This window comes from Acomys minous, assembly GCF_964271855.1.
Source record: "Acomys minous genome assembly, chromosome: 15".
NCBI classification, from domain to species: Eukaryota; Metazoa; Chordata; class Mammalia; order Rodentia; family Muridae; genus Acomys; species Acomys minous.
Window position 1 is genome coordinate 5,536,775 of NC_140497.1, and position 18,706 is coordinate 5,555,480.

The window sequence follows — 18,706 nt, forward strand, 5'->3', positions numbered from 1 at the left end:
GAGACAAGAGATCTTACCATAACAAGTAGAAAGACCCCCATATTTACATCAATACCAGACAGGAATGCACTACAGACACCCCATGTTGACCTATGTCCTCTACAAGTATACATATGTCTCTTTCTATCTGTCTGTCTGTCTATCTATCTATCTATCTATCTATCTATCTATCTCTGTCTCTGTGTTTCTCTCTCTCTCTCTCTCTCTCTCTCTCTCTCTCTCTCTCTCTCTCTCTCACACACACACACACACACACACACACACACACCAGAGATCAGATAACTGAGCTGACAGTATGAGTCAGAAGCTGAGCCTGCCATGCACAAAGAGGCACAGAGCATTAGTGTACAGCACACAAAGCCCTAAGTGAAAGGTGACAACCATAGCCCTGCTCACAGGAGAGAGCCCTGAGCCTTAAAGTAGACAACAAATGGATATAGACTTCTTTACAACAGAGAGTCAAGCCAAGATGTGAGTTCTGGTACTGGCTATCCAACAGAACCATGGACTTCCTAGGTAATATAAGAGCCTCACTAAATTTCTAGAGTATTCATCCCTCCTTTAAAAAAAAAAAAGGTAGCTACAGTGTGACTCTTCAGTGACAACTTGACTGGACCATGTCCAGAGACTTTGGTGTTCCTATGACTGTATTTGTGATGAACTTAATATTTACATAGACCGTCTTTATAAAGCATAGAGTCTCGCTAATGTGGTAAAATGTCTGGCCTGGAGGAAGAGGCAGAAGAGGAAGTGCACTTGCCTGACTGCTTTCAGCTGAGTCACCCAACCTCTTCTGCCCTTGGGCTTGATCAGCTCACCTGGTTCTCAGGCCTTTACTATGCCAAAGATGTTCTGGGTCTACATTTCACCAACCACATATCTGGACATCTGGGGCCTCTCAGCCTCCACAGTCATAAAACCCACCTCTTTATAAAATAGATAGATGGGTGGATAGATGGATAGATAGGTGGATGAATGTGTGGGTGGATGGATGGATGGATGGATAGATGGATGGGCAGAGGGATGGATGGGTAGGTGGATGGATGGATGGATGGATAAATGGATGGATGGATGGATGGATGGATGGATGGATGGTTGAATGGATGGGCAGATGGATGGATGAGTAGGTGGATGGATGGATGGATGGATGGATGGATGGATGTACGGCAGGTGGATGGATGGGTGGATGAGTAGATAGATAAATGATTGACAGACAGATTATAGGTAGGTAGTTGATAGATACATTGATAGATGGATGATACATAGATGATAGATAGATGGCTAAAAGTAAGTAGGCAAAGAAATAGATGAATATATAGATGGATAGAGAATAATAGCTATAGTATAGATAGGCAGAAAAATAACCAGCTAGGTGACAGTCACATAAATGGCTGACAGACAAAAAATTGATAGAGACAGAAGATAGAGAACAGATAAATGGGTAGATAACAGGCAAAATGATGAATAAGTAAAAAGACAATCACAGACCAGGGAAAAATATTTGTAAAATTATGTATCTTTCACAATACATTTTTGTATGTGTGTATGAGGGTGCACACACCCATTTATGTGAATGTGGAGGCCTGAAGTCAATGACAATTGCATTTCACCACACTGGCTCTACTGACTGGCTGACAAGCCCCATGGGTCCTCCTGTCGGTGCCTCTGGTGCTGGGATTACAGGCACAGGCATCATGCCCAGCTTCTTATGTGGGTTCTGGGATTGGAACTCGGGTCCTCGTGCTTGTACACAAGCACTTCACCCATTGAGCTGGATCCTTAAGCCCCTTGACACAGATCTTTTCTGAAATATATGAAGAACCTTGTGAGTCACAAAAGAGGAGGGAAAATTTTTTAATGAGCAAAATATTAGAAATCACTTACCAAAGAAGATGAGATGGCACCAAATCCGATGGTTAGTAACTGTAGATAAACCTGTTTGACAGCTGTAGTCATCAAAAAATGTCTAATGAAATGCCACCGCACACCACCAGTGTGCCTGAGATTAGAAAGACCGGCCACAGCTGGCATTACACTGGCAGGACACAGGGGACCAGGAGGGGCTCAAATTCACAGCAGGTGGGTGAGCAAAATACGATAGCCAATCCTTGAACAGTAAGTAGTTCAGAACTTTCCGGAAGGTGAAACAGCACTTACTTTTTGGCCTCATCATCCTACTCCTAGGTATTTATCTTAGAGGGGGAAAAATCTGTGTTTTCAAAGGCCCAGATTGAATGCTCACGGATTCTTTCTTCCCAGAAGCTCAACCCCAAATCACCCTCACAAACACCCACACGTCCGCTAACCCACGTACCCCAGCAGCTACAGCAGTCTTGTGTGGGGAGGGCTACTCTCAAAATGGGGGGCAGATGGCTCTCACAAGCCGAAGCATCAGCTCATGAGCAGCTCCAAAGGGCACCCCCTGCATGGTCACACTCAGGGGAAGCCACTATCCACATTGTGCAGGCACTTAAGCAGGACTAGAGAAAGGCCCACACAAGCTACTCCTGGTGGTGCAGGCCCGGAAGCCTAGCTACTCAGGAGGCTGAAACAGGAGGATCACGTGTTCAAGGCCAGCCTGAACCACATAGTGAGTCTAAGGCCAATCCAGACATGTTAGGGAGAAACCCTACCTCAAAATTAAAAGATGGCTGGGGGTACAACTCAGCTGTAAAAGGATTGTTTAACAGGAAGAATGCCTTGGGGACAAGCCCAGGATCTCAAAACACGATGACTAAACAAATAAACAAAGGCCTATGTGTCAGGGTAGAGGGCCCTCCTGAAAACACAAGGGTGAATGAATCCCACTGAGGCCCTTGAGTCTTCGACATAACCACCCCGCCAAGATTCTGTTCATAAGTTTGCATGAGATGTCACCCTAGCCACAGTTGCCTAGGAAGCATCACCCATCCCCCAGCATGTACCAAGCAATGCTCTCCAAAGGCCTAACACAGAGCAGAACCCATCAACCATCTGGAATACATGACTCTAACGACATTTCTGTGCCACACAGTTCTGGGGTGTGATTTGCATACGTGCGCATGTGAAGGCCAGAGATCAACCAAGACATATATCTTCAGGATGCTTTGTGTGTGTGTGTGTGTGTGTGTGTGTGTGTGTGTGTGTGTGTGTGTGTGTGTGTCCATGTGCTGGGCGCATACATACATTTCAGGCTACCATTCTGCTTTGTTTTTGAAACAACATCTCTCACTGACCTGAAACTCACCCATGTCGGCTTGTTAAGATGGCTGCCAGTGAGCTCTAGGAGTCAGCAAGTCTCCTCCCCAGCACTGGGACCACAAGTACACTCCTAGCTTTCTTCTGTGGGTTTTAGGAATTGAACTCAGGTCTTCTTGCTTGTGTGGTAAGTGCATTATGACTGAGCCCCTCCCCCCAGCCCTTTCTTTGTGTATTTTTCTCTCCAAGGCCAAGAGCCTCATCCAGATGCTGTATCAGTGGGACATCCTCCAAGACGACTCATAGGCGCCGAGAGCACCAGTTCTGGGTTTGCATATTTCCGCAGAAGCTGACTCTTATCTCATACTTCCCCTTTTCTCCAATAAAATAAGCAAATGCATATTTTTATGGTGGAAGAAATATAAAGAAAATGGTGTTAAGTTGAATCCACCATCCCATTATGTTAAGAGTGACACCTCCCACCCACGCACTTCTGTGACGGTCCACCGGGCAGACCGTGCACTTTGTCTGTTCTTGCCTATGTGGCTTGCTATTTCCTACTGGAGTGAAAACATGGATTAGGATGAAAATTCTCCCAATTTATCCTCAGTAATTCTTCCAGAGGAGTCTAGAAAGCCCAGGGACCAATGCTCCTGTCTGCACTCTGAAAGTGGCGTTAACACAGCATCGCCACAGGGTTATTCTAGGAAGGACCCTGAGAACTGCTATCCTGGTTGGCCAGTAGGAACTCTCCTGCCTGCTGAGATCAATGGTATCTTGGCCTGGCAGCTCCAAATGGCGCTGGGCAGACAGTTCCGCAGAATCTCAGGCATAGTCAAGGTTGTTTAAGGCAGTCATTTTGTTGGTAGATCTGTCCTTCTGTGTCCTGTGAACTCATAACAAGATCTCTGTACACTGCTGTGTCCTAGAGTACATGCCTAGAAAAGGAGAACCAGAAAGAGAAGCTTGCCTTCAGCCCCTCATACTGGGGAGGAATGTGATGTGCTTTCAGTAATATGTTCAGTTAAGGCAGGTGTCCTCCAGCTATGAGCTGTGCCAGGGACTGCCAGAGAACTGTCCTGCTTAAAGCTGGCACAGATACCTGTTCCCACTAAGGCTGCTGACTCAGTGGGTCCAGGCTGGGCCTCCACGTGTCTATGACCCAATGATGCTGCTGGTGGTGAGAGGCTGCCGTACTTGGGAAACACTTCAGCCAGACCATAGCTTTTCCTCCAGAGAGCAGATGATAGCAGGACCTCTGAAGCTGCAACGAACTGGGGCTTGGGGGTCAGGTCCCTGGGTCCACCCTTGGAAGGCGAGCAGGAAGATGAGCCCCTCAAGAGAAGCTGACCAGACCATCACCCACTGGAAACCCCGCCTGAAGTTGTCAGAACCTCCTATGCCCTTTCAGCGTGCCCTCCACTCATGGTCTCCCATCTTTTTAATGGTGTCCGAGGCATAACAATTGCTGCCACCCCCAAAGCCTCACTCCTCGAAATACACAGGCTATTTTAAGATAACCTCGCCTGAGGAAGTGAGTGTGGCATCCACACGGAGCACCCCCGATGTTGGTGCCACAGATGATATCACCCAGACCCGGCAAGCCTCACGCTGCGGTTAGCCCCTGTGTGCTCTGGGATGCCTAAGCTACTTAGGTGTCACATCTTAAACTACAGAACAGGATCCCCGGAGGAAGGAAGGCAACTCGATGCCGTCCACTTTCTCAGGACTAGGGCCAGGAAGGATATACAGTGCCATCCGCTATCCTCAGGACACAGCCTGTGTGGCATTTACTCTCTGGACACTGGCCAACAGTGGCTGGCAGCGGCTGATCCAAAGTAACTGTGCGGAAGAGTCTCGCTCGTGTGACGTGAGAGCCAGAGGAATGAGTCATCTGAGTTCAAGGCCCATATTCAGGCTTGGGGACACTCTCTGCTCCTTTTTAAGCTCTAACCTTGAAGTCCTTGGAGGACCTTCACTCCGTCTCTTTGTTTAGTCAGCAATATATCCATTTGAAGTCACACAGCTGCACAAACCTCCAGGGGCTCCAGCACACAGGGTGTCCTTTACCCTGGAAAACAGAGCTGTCTTAACTGTGTTTCTCAGGCGTGGGCAAGGCTTGGACCTAGTTAACTAACACTGGGATGTCATTCCCTGTGTGTTTTCACTAGCTGGAACCTCTGGCCAGTGGTGAGTGTCATGACCGTCACTCAAAGGAGCAGGGAATGTGGTTCAAAACCAGCTTCGGTGGCTTTTCTGAGGACACTGTGAAAATGAAAGTGCCAGGGACCCAGGCCTTTCTGATGCTTGCTTGCCTTGACTTCTATATGGCTGCCAGTGCGCGTGGCCGTCCATAGAAAGAGCCTGCTAGGACTCTTATGGCCTGCTGTGTGCTGAGCAGCTTGGTGAACGGCTGGGTGCGGATTGAGGAGACAGGTCCTCCTCAGAGGCAAGGGGACCGATGACAGGCCTTTAGGTGAACTCACTCGCTGATATAGTGAGGCTGGCGGCAGATACAGCTAAGATTCCTGGCTCACCCTGTCTTCAGAGCTACTTTAAAGTTCTGGGATAGTTTGTCAATTCCCTATTAGTTCCTCTCCTTCCTTCTCTACGCACACACGCACGCGCACACACACGCAGAAACTCAGGCAAATATCATGGGGCATGGCTCTAATGACTGGCATTTCACGTTTGTGTTATTTGAAGGAATCACTGCTCTTGTCACAACGTTTGGGGGAACCTCCTCATCTCTGCACAGTGGTGGCAGCGAGTCTTTATAGAAGCCCCAGGCCCGCTGATGAAGACAATGCCACACTTCCTGTGAAGCAATTGTTATCCAAGGGAGAAGAGTGAAGGAGACAGAGGGTGCCCTTTGCTCACAGTCTCCTGGTTCCTGAGGCAGCGTACTGCTCACAGAGGACATCGGCTGCGATGGGGTGAGCTCTGGTCCCAGGGTCTAACAGCAGATCAAGCCGGGATTTTCTCGGCTCCTTGGTCTTTGTGTGAGCCTTCAGCACAAGCAGCAACAGTGTACCCCCAAAGCATATGCTGACTCTGGGGACTGGCTTTTACCTTTCAGGTCAGGGAGCCTGGCGGGGTTGCTGACCTCATCCCTGAGGCTTGGAGCATAGGTAGCCAGAAGGCCTCAGAGGCCAGGAGCCCAGAAAGTTATGATGAGAGGACAGATGGGTCTGAACTGGCACCAGCAGTAGGACAACCAGTCTGTGAGAGAGCCTTGGGCTCTGCCCAAACCCATCTTCAGAGTCTGCCTGTATTCCAGAAGAAATACTAAGTCTGAGGACCTGGGCCTAAGCAGATCCTGAGGTAGGGCTTACAGGCCTGAGCAGGAGAATGAGGGGAGGACAAGGACTGTCCCAAACTGATCTTCCGGTAAGTTAAGGACATCAATGGATGGCTTGGAGGGGAGCCCAGCCTGAGGTTGTATGTCTTTATGGATATTGTTAACTCAGGGTTAATTGAACCCTGTTAAGTAATAGTCTTTGAGAGTAAAATAATCTCACAACCCAGCAAAAGAAGCGTGACTGGGTGAATTGCACTCCCAAAATGGCATGTTCAAGTCCTGTCACAGGGCTTTATCGACAGCATCTCAGATGCCACCACACTAGGACACCTGTCTCTGCAGCCAGGACAACGTAGAATGAGATAAGGTTTTGATGAGCCAGAAGGTGGTGTGGCCGTACAGACAGACCTCAGGGCAAGGACCCGAGTGTGGAGAACGCTGGACGAAGGGCTCGGCTCCCTGAGGGCGAGCGGCACGATTGCCTAGCCTGTGTGCTCAAGCTGCAGAACTGAGAGGTTAATTCCCCGTGACTGCCAGCCCCGAGGACCCTGAAACAGGTAAGCACGGTTAGATCAGAACTGGACACTTAGCAAGCAACTGTGGGGGTGGGGGGGGGGACCAGAGGCCACACCTTTGAGTGCTGCCCAGGTTTGCAGAGTTTCTGCTCTCATGAGGACCTAGGTGCGCCTGCAGTGGGAACCACTTTCTGCCGGCCAAGGAACAGCTGGAAGGAAAAGGCAACAGGAGACTCTCAGGCTGCTGAGCCCTCGGTCATATGATGCTGGCAGCCGAGGGCCTCACGTGGTGCCAAGTGCTCAATTGAGTCATTGGCATGCCTGGCATCCCGGTACTCTCTGTGGACGCGGGTGAGTCATAAAGACAGCATCACCACTGCTCACGTCAGGGCCACACCAAGGCATCAGACCAGGGACACAGGAGCCCCTAATATAGACACATGCAAGCAGATCCTGTCAGCACCGTTAGGCCTGGGGATCACCCTGGGAAGTCATGTGCACTCCCTTGTCACCCACTCAGTATGCAGCGGTGTCCTTTACAGGACACCACAGAAACCAAAGCTGGCTCCGTGGCGGGGAGCCCAGGGCTGCCCTTTCCTTTCCTATAACTGTGGCCAAAGAACATGGGTGAGGGTGGGAGGGCAGAGGCAGGAGGTGGCAGAGTCTGCGCGCCTGTGTGTGTGTGTGTGTGTGTGTGTCTGTGTGTACGTGTATGTGTGAGTGTGTGTGTGTGTGTGTGTGCTTGTGGGAGTGGGTGGGGGTGGGGGATGTGGTTGTGCACGTGTGTGTGTGTGTGTGTGTGTGTATGTGAGTGTGGTTATGCATGTGTGTGGTTGTATGTGTGTGTGTGTGGTTGTGCATGTGGGTGTTTCCATGTGTTGCTCACATACTGGCTGCTCAACAGGAAACACAAGGAAAGCAGGAATGGGCCAACCTGGTGATGGATGACTGACCTTTCTGCTCAGGGTCATTTGGTACCCTGGGAGAGGACAGTATCTCAGGCTCTGCCATTTTGTGTGGAGTGTGCTGCCCCCTAGAGGACAAGCAGCCAGGGTACTTTTGAATTGAAAATGGATCCCCCTATTGCCCTTGGGTGATTTGAGGCTCTGGGCTCCAACAAGGAAGGGTAGATGGGGCGCAGTGCGTATGAAAGGATGCAATTCCAGGGGGGATGATGGGGTACAGATGTAGCATGTAGGGTACAAGGCGGAGGGACGCGGGAGAGGCGGGTGTAAGAATGGAAGATGGAGCACAGGATAGGGGAAGGGAGGGGCATAGAGAGTGGGGCTCAGGGAGGAGGATGAGGAAGGGGATGTTATGTGACACAAGGGGTTATGAGGTGCAAGGGCATGTTGGGGTGCAGTGTGATGCCGCACAGGGAGAAGGAGATACAGGGCTGGGGAGACGGCCAATACTGAAGAGAAGCCATGACTACCACCTTGAGCCTATGCGCACACTGCAGACATGCCCCTCCGCGTCACTCAGTACCAACCACCTCTTTCTGGCACCTGTAACTCCAGTGCCTTCTGGCTCAGACCTGGGTCGTCTGACCCTTGACCTCTGTGAGCTTCACTGGCGGCAGGAGGGGGGAGGGGGAGGGAGGAGGGGGTTGTGGAGTGTGGATTTGCCTCTGCGGCATGAGTGGTCTTGGAAAACTGAACACATGGTAAATTAAAGGTAAATTTCCTTTTTTTTTTTTTTTTTTTTTGCATTTCCTCAAGTGGTGTGGCTATATAACTCTGGGGTCAGGTGTGGTTCTTGATCTGCCAGGAAGAGCGGCCGGCCACTCCCGGCTGCCAGAGGCTAGGAAATGGCTTTTCCATCAGGAACCATCCCCTGATAATGATTAGCTCGGCCCAGTGAGACCCGAGCCAAACATCTGACCTCCAAAAAGTGTTGGTTCTCATTAGTAAGACAGCAGTCATTTGTGGCTCATTAGCGGACTAGCGGTATCGAGGGAGATGCCTTTTCTTCCAGACTCCTGGGAGCGAAGAGGCGTGTAGACAAGAGGGAAACAGAGGGAAAGCAGCGCATAGCTTGCCGGCATCGGTAACTAACTAATTGCAGAGCGGTGGCGAGGTAGCCTCCTTCCAGCTTACCTCCTGTGACCGTGTCAAAGGCCGTCAGTGCACGTGTTCCTGTAGCCGAGCGTCCACTTAGCCAGCGATCCCTCGCTTAGAGATTCTTAGGGAGGAGAAGGTTTGTTTCAGCTGATAATTGTATTTCATTATAGAGTGAAGCCCAGGCAGGAAGTCAAGGCAAGACCTGAAGCAGAGGCCGGGGAGGAGTGCTGCTCACTGGCATAGCTTGCTCAGCCTGCTTAAATAAATACATAAACAAACAAACAAATAAAACAAACCCAGTTCGACCAGCCCAGGGGTGGCACTACCCACAGTGAGCTGGGCTCTCGCACATGAATCATTAATCAATACATTGCCCCCCAAGGCGATCTGATGGGGACATTTTGTCAGTTGAGGTTGACATGGTGACCTTCATAATGACCCCAGCTCATGACAAATGGACAGAAAATTAACCAGTGCAAATGAGTTACAAAAACTAAAGGGGAAGACATGGAGGCGGGGGGGGGGGGGGCGTGTTGAGCAGAAAAGGGGTTCATTAGTAATAGAGGGGATAGGAGTGAACACGCTGAAATATTTCATAAATGTGTATGAAATTATATTTTTAAAAAGCAACTTTAAGTGAAAAGTAGACAAGTAAGAGAAACGGAAGGCAGAGCCAGGTCTCTGTGTGATGGAGTCTGGAGACCTCCAGGGTCGAGCAAGTCCATGAAGACCCGCACACCTTCAGGTGGCCTCTCCTCGGACCACACCTAAACTCTTTCTGGGAAGGAGAAACTAGTCATGACAAAAGCCAAAAGACCCAGGAGTATTCATGTCAGGCGTAAGTGCCCAGGAATGTTCTAGCCTTTTGGTATGTCTCCATTCCCCAAGCAAGGCATGCCACTCGTCTGCCGTCTTTCCTTCCTGATCTGTGACCTAGCAGTGAGCATGCTCAGTAGTATGCATCTCAGACTGAGCGTGTTCACACGAATGTGCCCGCAGCACACTGTTTTCCTAGATGATCGTGTTCCTGAACAAAGCTGCCGAGGTTCCTTTGTTGGGAAGGAGACTGCTGTGGTGATGGCTCCATTGCTCTCTTTCCTTGCTGGGGCTGGGGGAGATGAGTCCTCTCACTGGAACTTCCCGGATGTGCTTGGTTTGACTTTGTCCTCACCAGGAGAAAAACCCATCGATTTAGTTATAAATGCAGCGTGCATCTTGTGCAGTCTTTTCTCTAAAAATAGCAAGAGGGAAGAATAAAAAACATGTGATTTTTATCTCCTTTTATGTGCATTCAAAAATACCAGGAGCGCATGAGCAATTAATCAGAGTATTTCCTGGGGCGAAGGGGAGGAAGCTTGTGGAGGAGGTGGTAAATATGGAAGAGGAAGGAGCTTTCCCACTCTTCCCTCTTTGATGTATTTTTGAACCACGTGAATATGTTACTTATTCAAAAATTTTTATTAATTTTTTTTTTAAATAACAGGTTAAGCAAGTTTCTCCAGACCATACCTAGTGGATTCCAGACCTTGAGGTGACCTGCTCGGAGACAGGCCTCTGCCAACTTCTGGGCTGTCCCTTTCCTGCCCTTGTGGGGACACTATAGGAAAAAGAAGAGCAGGCGGTAAAGGCTGGTGTCCACGGAGTGAGTGTCAGCACCGCTCGCACATGGCACCGCCGCACCATAAGTGCCCACCGCCTGGAGAAGGCTGCACAGGCACAGAGGTGGCATGAAGTTGCGTGTGGGTAGAGATAAGAGTCAACCAGGCAGGGCGCTGGGCTCGCTAACCGGCATGCTAGCATCCTAAGGCTCCTGGAGCAAAATAGCACAAGGTGGGGTTTCTTCCGGATACCTAGTCTTTCCTGTCTGGAGACTGAAAGCACCAAGAAAATGTACCCAGTCTTGCCTCATCCAGCCTCTCATCACTGCAGGCACCTCTCCCCCCTCCCCTCTGGCTTATAGGAGAGGATTCTCAAGAGGAGACGCCGCCACCTCCATGCTTCTCTGTGCACCTCGGACTTCACGTGACCTTCTCCCCACAGACGCCAATACTATTGGGTTCAGAGCTCGCCCCACTCGGCACGGGGTCTGCTTGCCCCACTCTGCACGGGGTCTGCTTGACTACATCTGCAATGACCTTATTTCCAGACAAGGTCGCTGGCCTGCTTCATTTTTGTTGCTGTGATTAAAATGCTCTGGGGAGAGGAGGGTGGGGGGATGGGGTGGAGGAGTGGGCAAGTGGTGGGGGGGAGCAGATGATGCAAAAACTTTGTGTCTATTCAGTTCACAGGTCCAGGTGACGGTCTATCCTGCTCACTGCAGAGAGGCGGCAACCGGAGAGTGAGGCAGCTGGTCAGATTCATGGATAAGAGCAGAAAGAACAAGTGCACGTGCATCCACTGTGTTCCCTGTCTACACAGCCTAGGACATGATGTCACCCGCAGTGGGCTGGCTCTCCCCAATCCTGCACAGACACACCCACAGGTGAATCTGATCTAGAAGAATCTCTCAGTGAACCTCCCTCCCCAGGTGACCCTAGTTGTGTCCAGCTGATAGGAGTTAACCATCACAGCCACATGCATAGGTGTGAGATTCGGGATGTGAACACATCTCCTCATCGGGGGCGCAGTGCAGCGCGTGACAGAACAGAACCTGGAAATGTAGTCAGTCGGGTTCAGTCACTGGGTTGCATTCCACTGTTCCACGATGCTAATTTTAAAGAACACAGAAAAGGAATGAAGTGTCTGTCAGGGAGCCTTATCCTCTCAAGCAATTAGCAAAATAAAGGTTTTCATTTCCTCCCACAAAAGTTCCTGAGAGCCTCGGATCTTTAAGCCAAATCAAGTGACCCCTGCACGCCACAGGGTAACCCAAGGAAGCCATGGCTTAGATGCATCTGGACACCCAGACATGGGAGAACAGCATATAGTATCTCCCTGGAGCTGTCTGGATCCCGAGAGATTACATTGTCCGAGAACTCGAAAGCAATGAGTAAAATGGCCTGAGACCAGCAGCTAAGCAGGGAGCCTGAGAACACAGATCCGGGTTATGCCAAATGGCAGGGCCCGCCATCGAAGTGATGGTGAACTTTTAGATCCACAAGGGAAAACATCATACGTCCACACACTGTCCAGCTACGTGGGTGGCAGTAGAGAGCAGGAGTTAGCCTCAGGGTTGGTGGAAGCTAGCCGGCAGCCTAGTTTAGAGGCACATTCCAAGAAGTGGGTCAGCTTGCCATGGGGATGTTATGTAGGTAACTTGCCATTAAAGGACTACAGAGAGTCCCGTACGGTTTGGACTCCGTGCCTGCAGCTTACTGTCACTCATGGTCGTGACACTCCTATTGGCCAAGGTCAACTGTCTATTGCACACAGATGCACATTGCTCAGGTAACCCTTGGGCTGCCTTGTGAGCGCGTGGTGGGCTTTAGAGATGCCTGAAAAGTTCAGGTGGAAATTGCAGGAGCCTGCTGAGCTCAGCGCGAAGGCTGGGTTAGCTGGTCTTTACTCGGTTCATCTCCACAAAACATTCTCTCTCGCATGACCTGTGGGACATGTGGCCTCTGCTCTCCTGATGAAGGTCAAAGGAGCAAGAAAAACAGGCAGAGGTACTCTGTGCCCTTAAGTTTGTGGAGACCGAGGCTTCTGTCTACACGCAGCCGGAGAGGATGTTAACTCTCGAAGCAGCCCTCTGCAGTGGGAGAACGCTCGCACTCAAGGACACGAGTGCCCGTGCTTGTGTTTGATCAGAATGAAGTCGGAACACCCCACCCCCACCGCGGCCACTGCAGCCATAATTAACCTGTAAAGTCTCCTGACTACAGCAGTGACTGCCGGGTAAAACCAGGTTTCCTCCACGCTGAAGACTGCGGTGTTGACCACCCATGCCGCCGCCCCTGTTCGTATCTTCTCAGGGCCCCACTGTCCAACTTCACATTTCCGTGAGATACGAACACAGGTGTTTCCTCCAGATGTGTGCCCGGGTCTCGTGGAAACTGGGCAAAGCGTTGTACTCAGGCCTACAAGCAGAAGTCTGGGGTCCTCGGTGCCTGCATGATCATGATGTCATTCTCTGGGATCTAGCCATGATCTTGAACGGTCCCTGAGCAGGAATCATGGCCACCCCCAAACCCTCACTGACCTCTTCTGCTTACTCATTTTGGCCAGTAAACACAGACAGCACAACAAAACCTACACCGGGACGCAGGGTTAAATTTTGGTTTTCTTTCTTTCTGCTCTTCAGTTAACATCAGCGAGGCCGTTTAGCCCAGCATCACACTGGGGCTCGCATAGCAAGGCCCGCAATGAGAGGCATGCTCAGGCTGGTCATGTCTGGGGCCGCCACCACTCAGGTTTCCGCTTCCCATTTCTCCAGACAACGTCCCACCCCTCCCCAACCCCGAACCACCACAGTGCCAAGAGGCCAGGAGGCACTGCACACTGGAAGTGGCACTTCCTCTGACTTGAACAGCTCCTCAACATCTCTCTTGGAGGGAACCTAGTTTCCCAACTCTCCCCGCACCCAGATCCACTCTTCCACAGAACACTCACGTCCTGTCAACAGAGCCAGATGACAGCTGAATCCTAGCAGAGGTGCTGCTCTTTTGTACGGCGGGGACCCGGCGGTGTGTTCATGGGTATCTTTCAAAGGAACACAGCTATCTGCTCAATCTTGGAAGCGCTAAGAAGGGCTCATCAGCGCCAGACTCTGTCCTTCTGAGTCTTGGGCAGTCAGTCAGAACACAGACAACTCCCAGGAGCCCCCTGGAGCTGATGTGCAGGATCAGCAAGGAGCCAATGGTGGAGACTCTGAGCGCTGTGCTGCAGGTGGGCAAAACTGGAGTTGGGCCCCTCCATTAATAAAGGCGCAGAAGAGATGGCTCACCCCTGCTTATCTCAGAGGCAGGAAGACGAGATGAACAGAGGCCCACAAGTGCCGCAAGTGCAGCGGGAGAAACCGAGTCCTGCATGTGCTCTGGTAGCCGCTGACGAAGCTCAGCATGGTGCCTCATCCTGAGCACCTAGGGACTCACTGCACCTCTGCAGCAGTGCCAGGGTGGACATGGTCACCTAACATGCTCATAGGGACGAAATGTGGAGGGAGGCACCTTTCCTTACCAACATGGAAGGCTGAGTCTAACTCACAAGGCGCAGCCAGAAGAAACTCAAGCTGCTAACTGGGGCTAGGTTCAGTGGAATCCTCTGCACCCCAGTCCAGCTCCCACAGAGGCCCAGAGTCAGGGGTGATGTGAGCGTGTGATCCTATTCGTTGTCGGAAGGGGCCATTCTGTGAGGTGGAGACCCCTCAAGTCAGTTAGGACAAGAAGGCTGAATGACTCTTCTGCATGGCTCCTTTCAGAGGACGGACAGCCACCAGTTCCTTCCAGATAACCTGGCCGGTGTGTCTCAGCTGGAAAGTGCCATGGCTTCTAGTGCTCTGTTCTCCCCGGTGCCAGCAGACATTAGGATGGGGCCCCTCACTCCCCTGACGCCTGATCCCGCCACCCCCTGCCAAAAGACATGGTCTTCTGTACGGAACTGGACTTCCCAAGTCATAGATGGCTTTCTGAAACAATGAAAGTGCAGGGAAGGTGTGGGGAAAGGGTCCTCCACCCACCCCCACCCCGACCCCTATCCCCAGAATGAGAGAATGATCCATTTCAGCAGACAAGTACAGCGTCGCAGCACGCAGTCAGGGTACGCAATATCTGTCTTCCATCGTTCACGGCATGTCACTGCTGTAGAGATGCCACCTTCAATTCAACCCTTGTTTAAATCAAAACCTCTTGACCTTTCACTTAAATAAAAGGCAATCACTGGTCTGTCACATTGTGAATAACAGATGGACCCATCATTTAAGAGGTTCCACATTAAGAGGCTCTGAGGAGCGAGGAGGCTGTCTGTGGAAAATCTATGGCGGAGGATAGTATAATTATAACTTAGGCTTCTGTGGCGTTCAACCCCAACGCATCTCAAAGCCCACTGTGGTTTCCTAACAACCTTTCCTCAAAAAAGAGACGGCCGACAGAGAAACGCATCAGCCAGGCACATTTCCTGCCAGATAAAAATAAGCTCCTGGGCATTTGAAATCTGCAGTAGCTAACAATAAAACCCTTCTCGTGTCATTGGACTAAAGCATCCACACTTTCAAAACCCTGTTGGTAAAATAAACTTGGCCTATAACCAGAAATCTCACAGGAAGGCTGCCTCGGGTGGGTAAGGTTAGGGGCGTCTTGCTAATGGAGCTTATCTTGCTAAGGGTACTGTGAAAATTGAATTGTTTGTCCCCAAAAACAGTGTCAAGAAGATGCTAAAAGAATGACCAAGGCACACCGGTGTGCACTCACACAGGTGTATGCACAGGTGCTCTCCACGTGCAAGAACCACAGGTACAAAGAGACACTTGGGCCGCATTTTCCAATACTCTGGTAGGCCTCTGGCCACAGATCCCAAACTCCATGGCCAGAAAACTTTCACGTACAGGCACACACCACCCCCAGCGTCTGCACACAAAAGGGTACTGTTTTCACAGCAGGATGCCCAGCACAGCCCTGGAGAAACAGCCTGCCCTGCAGGGGCAGGTGGCCCAAATCACCCTGGAAAGAACAGAAATGTTAGCTTTGATGACTCCAAGCCACAGCCACGTCAAAACACCTTAGTTCTGTGACCGTATCCCCGGGACCAGGGAAGGACAGTGTTTCACATAACGGGGATGCTTTATTTTTCCACTGGTGGGGAAGAGGGGGAGATTGGAGGGAAAGCTAGGCAAAGTCACCCCAGGATAGGGGCCTCGTGGAGACGCAGCTGACCCTGATCCTACAGCCTCGGCTTCCTGGATTCTGGGTTGACAAGTCACGTGCCACCATGTCGGGCAGATGTGGACCCCACTAGGCAGGCTCTAAACTCCACCTCCAGTCAACACACTGCTTGCTTCCTGAGAGCATTGCAAAGATGGCTCTGACCTTGAAAATGAGACTCAGGAAGACCAGAGACCTAGAGCCTGATTGTTTGGAATGGTTTGACTTTTGGCTTCTTAATAAACTTCATCTCTCAGTTCTATCCCACGTGATGAGGATGGGACAGAGGATCCCTGATGAAATCTCCAAAAACAGACACACAGGACCCTGTGCCTGTTTCTCCGTTGTTGTCTTCTGCGTGAATGCCCTGGACAGGGCTCAGAAGGTTCAGAAGTTTTGGCCATAAAGAGGGCTTTCCCTTGGCACAAGGCACTTAAAGCGATCAGGGAGCACTGCTCAAAGATGTCGGTCACTCAGGGACCACGAATGCTGAGCTGTAAGCCAGACTCTGTGTTTCTAAGCCAAGCTGTCACTTGGATGGATAATTGCTGGCTGAGCATGTTAGAACCATATCAGCCACAGTTCCTGAGTACTACCTGATAAGGCAGGGCAGACTGCAGAATTTACTGGAACGCTACTACTGCCCGTTGGCCTATTTATGGAGTTATTTTGCAGTGATGAAGGTTGGCTTCCCTGGGACATGATGTCACAGGAGCCATCAGGATCACCTAGCAACCGGACACAAGCAGCATGCCCAGCTTCTATTTATAACCAGCTTGCTGGCAATGTCAAGAGGTGAGCAGTTGGATCGGCCAGAGAAGCACGGGGTAATTTGATTCTTCTAGAAGCCACAGCTGTTGGTAGAGTTGACAGATGGTGCTGGAGCCCCAACTCTCACCTGTCACACTTGGTCCTTAAGTGTGTGCCATAGAACCAGCAGTTTGTTCACAACACTATAGAGCACTCCTGCCCTGAAAGGCTGGGCCAGATAAGCCATAGTCAGCACTCATTCAGAACCATCTCAGGCAATCTGGGCTCGAAGCCAGGAGCTGGTGTTGGGCATACTGACACAGAAGCCTGGTAGCCCAGAGCCCTTTCCTCCAGCCATGGTGTCCCAGGGCAACGACTGAACTCTCAGGGACTGAGGAAGGCGCCAGAGTGTCTCAAGGGGAATTCTGGGTAGACGATCACTGTCCTGAGGTGGGCTAAGCTGTGTGCTCTGCCTTGTCCACTTTTCAGTGTGACACATCTCTCATATGAAATGTGTGAAATACTTGACAGGACTGCCAGTGGAGTCACAGCGCACAACAGAGCAAAAGAAAGAGCAGTGCTGACAGGGAAGGTCCCAAGGCCATCGTACCCATCCTGTGTCTCCCCGCACCCTCCCTCCCTCCCCTAAGGCTCTGGAGCCCCTGGAGCCAAGTACCAGACAAGACAAAGGTGAACAGAAAAGATTTCTCTCACTTGGGGTGTGCACACTGAACTGTATGTACCCTGCATCTGCCAAGTCGCTCTGGGGTCTCGGGATACCTAAATCTTCAGGGTTCTATGGGAAAGTTTCCCAGAACTCCCTACTGCCAGTCCTCCACTCTGGACAGCCAGACATGTCTTATTCCCCCAACAGGTCAATGTATCTCACAGTTTCTCAGGGCTAGTGCCCCCTCCCCCAGAGGAGCCCCTTGTGCAGAGGGCAGGCAGGGCAGAGTACAACTGAAGCTCAGCTTCCTCCTCCCAGCCTTGGCGACACTCACGTCTCCAGGCTGCTATCAGCTGTGGGAACATGGGTCACCCTCTGCTGTCTTCTAGCTTCCACACACATGCCCCGCCAGGGAGGTTCAGGATAGGTGCCCAGCGGTGCAGACGCAGGGACTCAGCCAATGCCGCAGACGTCCCACCTCTAAGAAGAGGGCAAAAGGAGCAGGTGAAATGGCCCGTCAGCAAGTGTTTACTTTGAAAATATGAGGGCTTGAGTTCAGATCCTCAGTACCCAAGTAAAAGTCTGGCTGTGGTCCCCCCACCCCACCCCCCCACACACGGAGCACTGGATGGTGGAGACAGGAGACTCTTGTTGGCTTGTCTCGCAGCTAGTCTACACACACTGAGCCCCACATTCACTGAGAGCCCACGTCTCAAAGGGTAAGATAGACACTGATAAAGGACACACCCAACATTGACTTCTGGCCTCTACACATGCGCGCGCGCGCGCGCACACACACACACACACACACACACGTATGCATAGACCACAACACACACAATCATGCACACATGTGTATACTTGCATGCACACTGGAGCACACACACACACACATGAAGATCACAATACATATAGACGCAATCATGTACACGTGTGTATACTTGCATGCATACTGGAGTGCGCACATGTGTGTGTGTGTGTGTGCGCGCGCGCACACACACACACACACACACAAAGATGTCCACAAAGGTTGGATGTGCTTCTTGGTCTCCGGTGAGGCAAGCATCAGCTCCTTAACCTGAAATCCTCTGGGGAAGCCACATCTGTTGGAAATGAGCAAATCACCTGACTGACAGAGCCAAGCTGTAGCTCCCGGGCTTTGTTCAGTCCCCTTATGACCCACTGATACCGACCTAATATCTGATCGGTGTCAGGCATTCCTGCCACCGCTGGGTGGGTCTTTCGGATGGCATTCAGCAGGCTCTCAGCTTCACCGACCCCAGAGCTATACGATCAGATAGATCAGTTAGTATTGGAAGCCCACAGCAGAGAGCTCGCCGTCTGCCATAACCCCTAGTGTCCCCACCAGCATCTGTAAGTTCACTGATTTATTTGTGGCTTTGTTTTGTTCTGTGACTAAGGAAGTCACGCATCCACAG